This window comes from Helicoverpa zea, chromosome 12 (assembly GCF_022581195.2).
Source record: "Helicoverpa zea isolate HzStark_Cry1AcR chromosome 12, ilHelZeax1.1, whole genome shotgun sequence".
Classification (NCBI taxonomy): Eukaryota; Metazoa; Arthropoda; class Insecta; order Lepidoptera; family Noctuidae; genus Helicoverpa; species Helicoverpa zea.
In genome coordinates, this window is record NC_061463.1 from 5,037,140 (window position 1) to 5,049,613 (window position 12,474).

A 12,474-nucleotide genomic window follows, 5' to 3' on the forward strand; every position below is an offset into this window, starting at 1 on the left:
TTTGCCGAAGAAATATGGTCATTTTTTATTTCAAGTAAAAGTTAACGAGAAACCTACCAACTTAAACAAAGAAGCCCAAAAAAAAGATACAAAGAAAAGTTAAAGAAGAAGATTCTTTTTGAGGCCTCATTAACAGACAAATGCATGAAAGCCCGAACAATATACATACATAGTAAGTTTAGTAAGTCTGGGGCAAAAATAGAATTCATTATTTTTAACTTATAAACAACTTTTTGCTGACTTTAGTTTCGGACGAATCAACTAGATGGCGCTGTCAGCTGCAATGTTTATTTCAAGAGTAATTTTACTGCATTGCTGGTAATTGTGAACTTGAATAAATTCCCTAAGTTGATATATAGAATAGTTATATTAATTACATATTTTTTAAATTAATTTTACATACTAATACAAGTGTAATTAGCATTTTTTAACGCAAAGTCCTAAATCGCACTATTAAAGTTTTCTCTAAAATAAGGAGTGACGCGGAAATTCGTGTATTATGTTGAGGGTTCCGACCAGTTCAGTCATCGGGGTCACATACAGAGTTCTTGTAACTCATCTCACCCTGTGGAAAGTCCCCGGAGATAGGGCGGAAAGCGTCGCACCGTGATGGTGGAGGCCGGGTCGGCCTCGCAGGGGAGGTCACCTGTGCGAGGCCGTTCTCGTAGCGTTGCTCAGAGCAAAGAGAATATTGAGAGGCTGTCAGCCTAACCAAATGGGGCTTACTCGGTCCGGAACCTCCTCTTTTACCGTTCCACTCACTCATATCTGTAGATCTAAATGAAATGAATGTCTAATTTTACATTAATTTTCAATTTTTTTTTGTATGTAATACGAAAACAATTTTGCAGTTTCAAGAATTAATTCCAAAAAGAAAGAGTGTTAGAATGTTTACACCGTTTATGACCAGATAAGAATTAATTAGCATAATAAGATGTAAGTTATTACCATAATCGCGTGTTAATGAATTTTTTTAGTCGAAATAATTAAATCTTGCACAAATATAAAAATGCCCCCAGAGAGATTTGAACTCTCGACCCCTGGTTTACAAGACCAGTGCTCTAACCCCTGAGCTATGGAGGCTACAGCGATGAGCTCGTAATTTGCGTTTGGTTGCAAACGAGCTGCGGGTACAGTTGGGTACACAATGGTTGTCTTTCTACAGTATTATTTTAAACAATAAAATTGTTAACCACTTATGAAACTTGTGTAAATACAGCTGTAATTGGCATTGTGGGCAATTAAAACGTAACTAAAGTAAGGTTGTTGATACAATGTGTGTATATTTGAATAAATAAAATATAATTCATTCATAATCAATAACAAAACCCTATATTCTTATTTGGGTTACACGGTCAACCGATGATTTAGTTTAGACATTGAGTTTGTCTCGAAACGACGCGCTTACGCATGCCGTTAGAAATTCAAATTCATACATACAGGACTCACTGCCACATAATAATGTTTCTAATTGGAATTCTGCTTAGTTATTAGTAAATCCTGTAACAAATATTAGCATAGAGGTGAAGCCGGTCGGTAATTACTCGTAATTTGCCATAAAGTGTATTGTTTAAAGCCTTGTTTAACAATTCATTGGAACCAATCAGAGATTATTTGCATATTATGGCTAGTCGTGACTGTACCCTTTATGTAGAATTGTAGATATGATATCAGATGCATGGATTTTAATGGGGCGATAACAATCTTAGGTACTTTGATATTTCATCGTCTAACTTTTATGTCGAATTAATTATCTACTTGTGACAAATCTGAGGTCATAATTATTTTATAGTAAACATAAACTTTAATTTAAATATTGTTTTCTTTTTGTCTTCTCTCTTCTCTTTTTTCAACATTTTGCCAAATCTACCCTAAAAACCTTGATCTTATCTTGCTTAAGCCTCTCTCAGACACTACGCCATATGTCCCATATTAAACCTTTATCAAGTAGGCAGCAGCAGTTTAAAAGCTCAATTAACTTTCTTTCCGTAAACTATCGTATTACCAGAGGAAGTTTTACAAAAAGTAGCAAAACTGTGTTAAATCCGTTGAGGTGAGGTCGAAACACATGTGACTGTCACCGGTGTTGATTAGGATGAGGACACACGAGGGACGATAGGAAGGCTGAGCATGAAGAAAGGGTAAATTGAATCAAGCTTAGTGCGAAAATGTAATTTTTGATAATAACTGCATAAACATCTGATAGTTCTTCTCAAGAAGTAAATAGAAATGTTAGTAGGCTTTTTATTGTGGAGATTTACTTCAAATAACTATTATTTTATTGCACTGAGGTGAACATAACCAAAAACGTATGTAAAACTGGTTCTGACTATAAGTTTAAGAATGCTTGCTAGTTTCTGGACCCTGAAGACCTCACGATTAACTTACATCTTGCTAATGATTGTGTTTTTTAGAGCCCACAATAAATTGCAGGTTACTTTACCTTCTTGTATCCCTAGCCTTACCAGTGGGCCAGATGTCAGGCGGATCAGTGAGCACGGGCCAAATGCGGTGAAGTAGAGCGAGCGACACCGCGCGGAGGATATAATCACTTTGCATACCGGCACCTAAAGCGGCAAGTACTGATGTCCCCTACTACTGAATGCGAATGAGGTGGCATAGGAAAATCTATTTAGTATAAGTTTTGTTCTAAAATTCAGTGGAATGAATTTTCCTTTAACATCTGAGTTTTCTTCAGAGTAAAATGCAGATTTTCCTGTTCCCGTTCAAACTTTGTGGTTTCTTATACGAAAACAATGTATCTTTACTCATCTAAGCTTGTGGATGTATCTAGGTAGGTACCATTTGATAGAACCATGCAGGACTCAAACCAAGGGGTATTATGGGGCAGTACTATGCTTGTTGCAGTAAGTACATAATACTTATGGTCCACAGTCAGGTTTACAGGGCACTTTACAGCGTACCAATTACTGCTTAAAGAATAAATCAGCTTTCTACCCAGTTGACGGGATACCTCATTTAGTATGCAGACTGCACACTGATGACGTTATACTGGGAACAGAAGGCGCAGTAATCTGATATTAAGACATTACGTACGGCAGACCACGACAGCATGACAGATTAAAGGATCCTGTTTTCTGTAGGTAACTGAAAAACAATAAAAATAAAATTACCTAACTAATATTAAAATGTTATACTGACCCGGACATGAGAAGCCAGCGCAACAAAATAAAGTAAAAAGTATCTACATAGTAGGTAGTGTTTAGATATCAAGATTTGTAGGTGCAAAATAAATGAGAATCTTGCAAATGCGGATCTTACGATTGCGGATCTAATGAAGCTTATGTCGTGCGTCATTGGACTAACGAAAGGAAAACATCCTGTGGAAACTTTACTGGAACAATTTTTGGAACAGGTAACAACAACCATACTGTTGTACCGGCTCGGAGACCACTAAAACTTCTGCTATTACTACTTTAAGTAATAATAAGTCTGTCATACCCAGGGAATGAATATGGAAATCCCGACCTTGCAAGGTTCCCGCGACAACTCGTGTAATTTTCCGAAAGTTCATTTGACACCCGATGAGATAACATGAGGTTAAGATTCCTTAAAAAAAATGAGTGTAGGTATATGAAGATCTGGAGGAGAGGAAGGAATAGGTTTCCAAATTTATCGAGATCTCGAAAATACTCGAGATATCGAGAGATCAAGAGATTTCGATTAACAATAACGACTCGAGATTTTCCATACCTTGGACACCCAGATAGTACGAGTTAACGTAGTACGTTAGCTTAGCTTAGTCACTCATCAAGAGTCAGGAAAATAGTATTACAGCCATTACTTTAATTTTCATTAATCTTACCTAACATGGGTAGCAGCAAATCACTGATTAGCGGTTGTTTACAATATAAAAAGAATTAATAGTACATTAACAACATCTATGGTCCTGAAGCGAGACCATTATATTGATTATAGTTTGCCTTACAAGGGAATAAGCAATGTCGAACAGTTTTTCATTTGTCAAGCTTTGAAAGGTAATGTATGGAGCCAGTTTATGGTCACGACGAAATCGGAAATAGTGTGCGTTTGTTTTTTAACTGTCCTTGGATTTGAAGTAGTTAGACCTACTTCGTGATCCGTGAATCTTGTGAGTCATTAGGCAACAGATTTATTGGAATTTGGATGCTTCATCTAGCTCTTTACTGTCATTCGACGTTCTCCCAAATGACCTAATTAACCCCTTTAATGGCATTTTACGAATAAACGAATAGGTATTTACTTCAATACAAATGTACAAAATAACATCTGAGCCAATCATATTACTAAAAGTTACGGTAAATTGCGTGCACCTCGACACCTGAGGTGCGCGGGCGCCGCTACCAGCATCTATTTAATTGCCAAATTGTTCTCATCTTTCACAATCTAACTTTATTATGATACCCGCTGAAATTGTGCGTGTAATCGCAAATTGTTAATAAAAATAAAAGAAACTTGTTTCAAAGTGAGGAAATAAAAAGTTTTTTTACTAATTGGTGAGAGGTCAACGCTACTTCAGAAGTCGATTTATATTCCGATGTACCGAATTGAGAATGCATAGTGTTATGTAGCTGTTATTCTTTAATTTAATTTATTTTATGAGCCGATTTACTGAATTTATTTATGTAGAAAATGATCATGCACCTCAGCCGCACCAAAGCGTTTTATGATTTTTCGAATCATTTTCTATACAATAAAACGACCTTACTACACTGATTCCATTATAGTATCGTTAAATGAAACTGCCCCGTTTACTGCAGCCTTATCTAAACGACAAATATTTACGTGACCACATAAAATTATCAATTTAGTTTATTGCATATTTTACGGCGCTGTCTAAGTATTTCCAACAACATCTCTTTAAATGACCCCATCTAAAATAAATAAAAACTACCGTAAAGGGTCTATGAAAATCGGTATAAAACGGAACTTTCTCCGGGCTAATAAAACACCTATAGTTGAATTGCGTCGGTTCGGAAATTGGCCATCATTACGTGGTCCGCTTATGGTTGCGCCCGCGCCGGAGGCACGTCCACTGTACCGCAAACTAATAATTTACTATAACGCACCGGTAATGTTCGGTGCTCTTGATTTTTAAGGTTCAGTGGCCTGGACAATACTGTTTTTATCTGAAGTCTGTGCCCATAGGCGGAGAAGCCGGACAGCCAGCGTGAGGCCAATTATTGGGCTTTTTTGGCAGTGATCGTAGTACCTTTTTGGGTCATATGTTTTGTGAACATATCATTAATCAATGTAGATAAAGAAAAATAAACCTGAGGCTTCGTCAATTCATTGTTTTCTATGACCTTGACGCTAATGGTTCAAAGATCGTAACATCACCAAAATTAGTTATGATTTAAACCCTGCCTTTAAAACGAAATCCTTATTTTACTTAATTGCATAAAAACAAAAGAAACAAAGTTAAAGTCAACATGATTAATGTAAAACACAAAAAGATTTTCGTAACTGATTCATTGGTACCGAGCGTATTTGCTCAGGTAGCCTAATTGGAGCGGCGGGCGTAGGTTTTTGAACCCAGCTTCCAGTTACCCGATTAACTGTAATGTCGCCATCTCGTAATGTATCTCCAATAACTTGAAATTGAAAGTTAATACCGATACTTTTAGCTCGCAGTATTATCTTTCATACTATTTAAATGCACTCGAGTGTACGCTCGCATCTGACCGACTTTTGTTAGACAGTGTCCATAAGTTTATATGTCTAGACTAGACTCTTGAATATTGTGCTACTTTCAGAGGATGTTAAGGAAAGCCGTTGCATTTATAGGCAGACATATACATACCTATACATACTTATGTACAAGTATCTTTACATTTACTTGTTCAGCATTTATTTGATGTATGGAATCTTTAAGAGATGCTATAATTCTAGAAAGTGGTTCATCACCCGGATACAATATGGATCGTTAACCATCATTTCATAGATTTCTACGCAATTTTTATTATTAAGCTATTATAGATAATCTACTACATTTTTGTAATAATTTTAAACCACGAAAAATTTCAGAAGTCGCTGTTTTTATCTACATTTATCTTCATTATTTCAAGATTGTCTAAATAAATATATGTTTCTTCGCTTAATCAACCATAGGAAAGCAAAAAGTCTCATTAAGTGAAGGATAAAAAACTAAGTACGAAGAAAAAATACTACATATTAGGTACGTAGTTTCTTACTACGTAGTTAGATAAATTCTGTTTATATGAGACCAGCTAACTAAACACAGGAAATGCCCTGTTTAATAAGGAAGCACTTAATGTCGTTAAGTTGAAACATTTACTACTGTTAATGTTACTATCATTATCCACGACAATTTTGTAACTACATAATAATATCCGCCATATTAAATATGTGGGTTTCCAAACTTCTAGAATTTATTTGAATCAGTTAACAGCTGAGAACCATTGAGTTTTCCTATTGACTATAACTTCGTTCAACTTTTTATAAAAAGGTTTTATGTCATCTGAACAGACTTAGATTGCCATAGATAGACCAATGTAGTGATTTCCAACTAACTTTTCCTCAGTCTACATATAAAAGTATCTTTATATACCAGGATAAATGTGTCCAAGCCTGCTGTCGCTTACACAAGGAAGTAATATCTTACACGGGTTGACGTGTAACTAAATACGTAAGCGATTGTATACTTAGCGTGCTGGGTAACTGACGGAATCGATAGGCCGATGTGATCGACAATTAATTTAGTACCAATCGCGCTCCGTGGCTACCGTGCCCTAATCTGTTCCGATAAATCGATGACAGAGAAATATTAAAGGATTTATAATGTTGCTGTATGTTTTTGTATCTATGTTTTTTATTTTAACAGAAACGAAGAAAATGTGGTAGACAAAATGTTGATGAAGGAAGCTTTTTTCATTAAGTTCACTCATAAACATAAGTAGAATGGAATAAATTAAGACATACAATATGCAAGCAATCAAAGCTGTCAAGACATTCCTAGTTTGTTACTCGCCAAATTGAAACTTGGAAAGGCACATTACTGGTGACGAAGTCTGCGTCTAGACGGGCGCCCGTCATAATTTATTTAAATGCTAGTATTTGCATCAATAAAGCCACTATAAATTTGCTGTACCTATATCTGTTGGTTTATGTTGTAAGATAAATCGAATTAAATGATTGCGAACATGTGTTATTATCATTTGACTGCCAAAGACATGTAAACGCTAAAAGCTTGTCCTCCTCTCGTCTGTTCGTGACAAACGAGTATTTATGTAAATAGTGAATGTCAATAATGAGAATATGTGAGCTGGTGTTGGCTGAACTGAGTTCATAAGGTGTGGCATTAACTGAGATGCTCGATTAATGCCACATTCGTTTGCATCGACTTACAGGACTCATAAACACTAAGGGACTGAAAAGGTAAGAAGCTAAAACGAATATATGGATAAGTTCAATATAACTTGTAGTCATTTAACCTCATTAAATTATGAAACAGACAGTCTGCTGACGGATTGTTTTTTGGCAGTAATTGGAGCTAAGAAAATGGAAAAACAGCAAAAGTTCCGAATATGATTACAAATAAATGAGCTTTTACCATTTTGAGAGTAACTGAAAGAGGGTCTTGGGTATTTCCAACAGGTTTCCAGGTTGAGCACTGCAGTATGAATGTATGGGAATTGACACTAGGTCTTAAGGCCTGACTGGCCATTCAGCATCACTTGATACCAAGTCCCTCGCCTGGAGGTCACGGCGGCCTGTCCGTCTGTCCAGCAGAGCGCAGCGCGCGCCAAGACGTGTGCTCCGTGCCGTGAGACCGCGGTTCGGTTACCGTCTGACGCCATATCGGCTTACCCGCTCTCTTTGTGTGGTTCCCAACCTAGTCGAACATGTTGCTCTTAAGATGTAGGCTCAGGAAAACACCACCTCTTTTCTGAGTAAGTTATGGATGTTAGTTCATATTCCACATTCGGACGATTTCTAATCCTTGCTTTCATTTTCTTTTGAATGTGCATTAGTCAGTCAGGTCTACAGCCTGTTAGTCTGTCCGGATTACTTCTCAAATGTCAGTTCTTTAGCTGTTCGTTACACACGAAGTAGTTTTCTTTTTATATTTTGGACCTTTTTGATCTATTATAATTTACCAGTACCATTTTTATCCCGACACTAAATACCCCTATTTTAGGAACCGCTGACTCTACAGCCTACACTTGATATAACCCGACGCATGCCGTGATAATGTCGTGACGCATCGCGAAACAATACTGCTCGACCGCTTTGTAGTCGCATGCGATGCCGCTTCATCATTTCGCACTTGTTTTTCTTGTTTGACACTCCACTCTTTTGTTTATAAGTCCTTGAAACTTTCTCGTAAATCAATTTGATATGCTTACTTGTCTACGAGTGAGTAAAACCCACACTAACTGAAGATGAATAGTTGTTTAGGTTACCACAACTCTAAATTGGATATGAATTGCGTTAAACTGCGTTAACATTACCAGGAACAAAGCTACAGACGCCGTATAAAAGCAAATAGGTCAGATCAGACATAACTTGGAATTGATTATAAAATATCAATCAATCGCAAAACATAAGACAATTTGCAGGCGAACTCAGTTCCACATATCAAACGAAACTCGTAACCAATTAAACGATTCGATGCAATGATTGTTACGAAGATTGCACCTGTGCATCGTAGGGTTTAATCGATTTAGCCTACCTGAGCTTATGTGATTTCAATAAAATACTGAGCTAAGTAACTGTGTACAGATTAAATGCAGATTAAACAGCAATAATCTTTAGAGAAATGACTACAGTATTTTTTGTAATCGTGATTCGTGGTATATGACGTGGTAAGTGACGAACCTTGATACAATTGCGGCGATTCACGTTGATTTCCTATTGAGGTCGGCAACGCATCGTGCACATAAGACAAAGGCCGTGCTGCACTATTTTGGATTTGGAATAGTTTTCACGCATGAGCGCCGAGCACGGCATCCGGCCGGCCATTCACACGGCGACACCCCCGCTACAAACAATTGCCGGCCGTGGGACTGATTTTATGGTAATTTCCGTGTTGAACAAGGGTGACTTTGTTTCATTATTGATTTGACTTTGTAATTGCAATCAAAAGCCCGGACACGCTTCCTCTATCACGTGCAATTAAAATTCCATTACATTCGGATCCCATATTGGATTGCAGATGTGGCTGTAAATCTTTTATGGTAATGATCGTAAGCAAGTGTCAATAGCAGTTTGATAGTCTGTAACTTCGATATCGCTGCTCATTTTAACCATCCGAAGATTTAATTTTTATGTTTCCTCTACGGGTCCTTTATGATAATGAGGGTGCAAACATTAAGCCTATCAGTTAAGCCTGTTCAAATGATCTGTAAGCATGGTTCGATCAGGTCCGCTAAAACGAGCATGCAGTTACTTTAACGGCACTTTTAATGGAGGAACTGGTTTCGCGATTGTCGTCCTGCGGAGGCGTGAGAATGGCAAGTCGCGGGATATTCTCATGGGCAGTGACGTCACGTGCACCTGCACTGCATCACCGCGACTCAACAACAGGACAATGTCGTTAAAGTGCTTATCCAATTGCGGGCTCAAGTTCGAACAAGTTGAGCTGTCTGCGTCTCAAGGTTGCGCTGTTTGTCCACCGCCTGTCAGCCGGCACTTAATTGTTGACTCTCAACTGTCCAATGAAATTGTGTACCACAGTGTCACGTCGCAAATTAAATATTCATGAAGGTTTAAGAAATACTAAAGACCCTACAATAAAGACAGGACAGCTTTGCAATGTCGATCTTTACATAAAAATCCGGGTGGTTAACTGTGCTCCACTTTCACAGATTGGCGTATTAAGAAATAAAATCAGAGCGCATTTGCAAGTTTAACCAGTCCGTTCAGTGTCAAATCGGTCGGTAGCTTTCTGAGATTTCTGAAAGTAATAAAATCTCCATTTGCACGTAATAACAGCTCTCTTTCGCTGGAACCAGTCACATTCACAACACTTTAAAGATGACAAGATATTTGTAAAAAATGCACATTTCGTTTGCAGGTACTCATTACAGTTTACAGGTTCGCGGCCGCCTTAAGAAAAAATATAGTAAAATTAAGTATAATTTACATTTGCGCCCGTAAGAAAATATATGGTTAGTACTCGAAGCGGGCATAATCAGATTATTCTCATGAAGTGTAGGTAATTAACTTTTAAGTGAGCTTCACGCATTGATAGCGTCGCAAAAACTCATTTGCGACGAGTCGAGCAAATAACGAGCGAGCGAGCCTTTAATTATGTCGTGCTGAGCCACATTGTAGTGGACCATGAAAATCAATTATAATGTACTCCGTCTAGCTGACACAGCAAATTAGTCTATAGAGGCTTTGATAATAAATCCGCTTGTTACAGCTGAATGCATTATTGAGTATTTGATACCTTGTTGACTTAACGATCCGGTCGGCTAAGTGATTGTTTAGATATTATTCTGGTTTAGATAATGTGAGTATGATTGAGTTTCCTGTACAGCAGCTACCTACGTCTGCGACAAGTGACTCATTTATAGCTGCTCGTGTATTTACATTTTATCATTATATACCGGCGCAATAGGTGTAGGTACCAATTAGGGAATGCAATCCCGATCCCGCGGGATCCCGATCTCGCGAGATCTCGTGTAATTTTTCGGGATCAATCCCGACGCATCATATGACGAGATCCCGTTCGAGATTGACGGGATTGGGCGGCAGTGGTCAGCGACGCAACACACACAACCAAGTCCTTTTGCACGTATATCTACGTCCACGAGCTTAAACAAATTAGAATCTACCATTAAAAAAGAAAAGGATTTGTTTGAGTGTGGAGGAACAAGGGGGCGATTTTTGCAGTTTGCGTATAATTGCTTCGCCACGCTGTTGCCAACCAGCGTTGAGTCGGAGAGGGCATTCTCAGCAGCGGGGTACATTGCAACGGACATTAGATGCCGTTTAGCAGATGAAACTATTAATACCCTTTGTTTTTTAAGGAGTCATTTTCAAAATCACTCTTTTTCCTAATTCCCTTGAAATAAGCTTATTGTTTTGATTACCTAATTTACCTACGTTAATTTCCTTACAACCTGATTATTATTTAGTTGGTAAGATTAAAGAATAAAGGTTTTTATTTTCTTTCGAGTGATATGTTATTTTAATTAACCTCACTATCACAAACAAGCAGTTATTAGCTTTTTCAGTCATCTGAATTCAATTTTTTTTTTTTAATTAGACGGGATCCCGAAAATTCCGGGATCCTGCGGGATTGATATTTCTAATCCCGCGGGATCCCGAATTTGCAATCTCGAGTCGGGATTGCATTCCCTAGTACCAATGCACCTGTATCTAAGAAACTTAAATTGCGGAAGTTAACAACCGCGTTTCCTGTTAAATGGTTGAATTTCACAAAATTATTTCCAAAAGTAAATGTCTAAAAAGGCAGATTCGATATTTAGAGGTTACCAACACCTTCATTTTGGCGACGACAGTAATTAAGCTAATGTGATGAATACATAAGATTTAAGCCTGCTTAAAGAATGTTATTAAGTGTATAGGATATTTCATTTCAACAAACACATACATAAACTTCGTAGTTACAGACAAATTGTAAAAGGAACGCGATCACACAACCTGCCACTATTACATTAAGTGGTTACCATGGACTCACTAGGCCATAATCTCCGGATCAGAACGTGAGAATCTTGGACAGGTGTAAGGAACAACCTCCTGAATCATTGAGAGACCACTGACGGAATCCAATCACAATTACATCTATAATCATTTGTGTACTAGGCCTTCATAATTATACAGCCACTAGATCATTTTACTGGCCAAGAATATTAATGGTAGACCCCAATGAATTCTAGGCTTTTAGCTAATAACTTTATTATAATTTTGCAATTAGTTGCTTTAGCTTTTCATTTAATTGAACCTCTGGATTACCTAGTGTATTGTACGCTCATTTTATTATGTTAATCGACTCGCCAACGCACCACCACACAGGTCGACAGTCTGACAACGACTGACTCCCCACCGCTCGATCCGGTATTTATAACCGAGTGACGTATGCGCACGAGGCGTCATAATAATGACATAACCTATACAATGATGCACATGTACCTGCATACACTACATCTCTCCCTTGTTATTTTGATTTTAACCTTGTTTCAAAAAGTCCAACAATCAAACTCATTTCTTAAAGATCTATCAAACACCTGCAGCACAACAAAACCACGCTATCAGATCAGTCCACCGATCACACTGCCATCAAACTGATTTACTTTGTTCCGTTTCCATTTCATTTCCCTTTCCATTTAAGGAGACGACAGATATCGGTGATACTGCAGGACACTACATCCCTTCCCTTGTGAAATAAACATAAATAAAAATCCGTCCCTTTGCAGACGGTAACATACCAGCATCTGCTTCAGGCTCAACAAGACAAATTCGTAGCAGTGATATCAGGCC

At 37.7% G+C, this 12,474-nt stretch overlaps 1 non-coding gene across 1 annotated transcript; it reads right to left on the bottom strand.

Annotated features, from left to right (window-relative positions):
* Positions 1–1,010: 1,010 nt before the first annotated feature.
* Trnat-ugu lies at positions 1,011–1,083 on the bottom strand. The gene has a single exon. It is a non-coding gene; the product is annotated as a tRNA-Thr (tRNA).
* Positions 1,084–12,474: the final 11,391 nt, after the last annotated feature.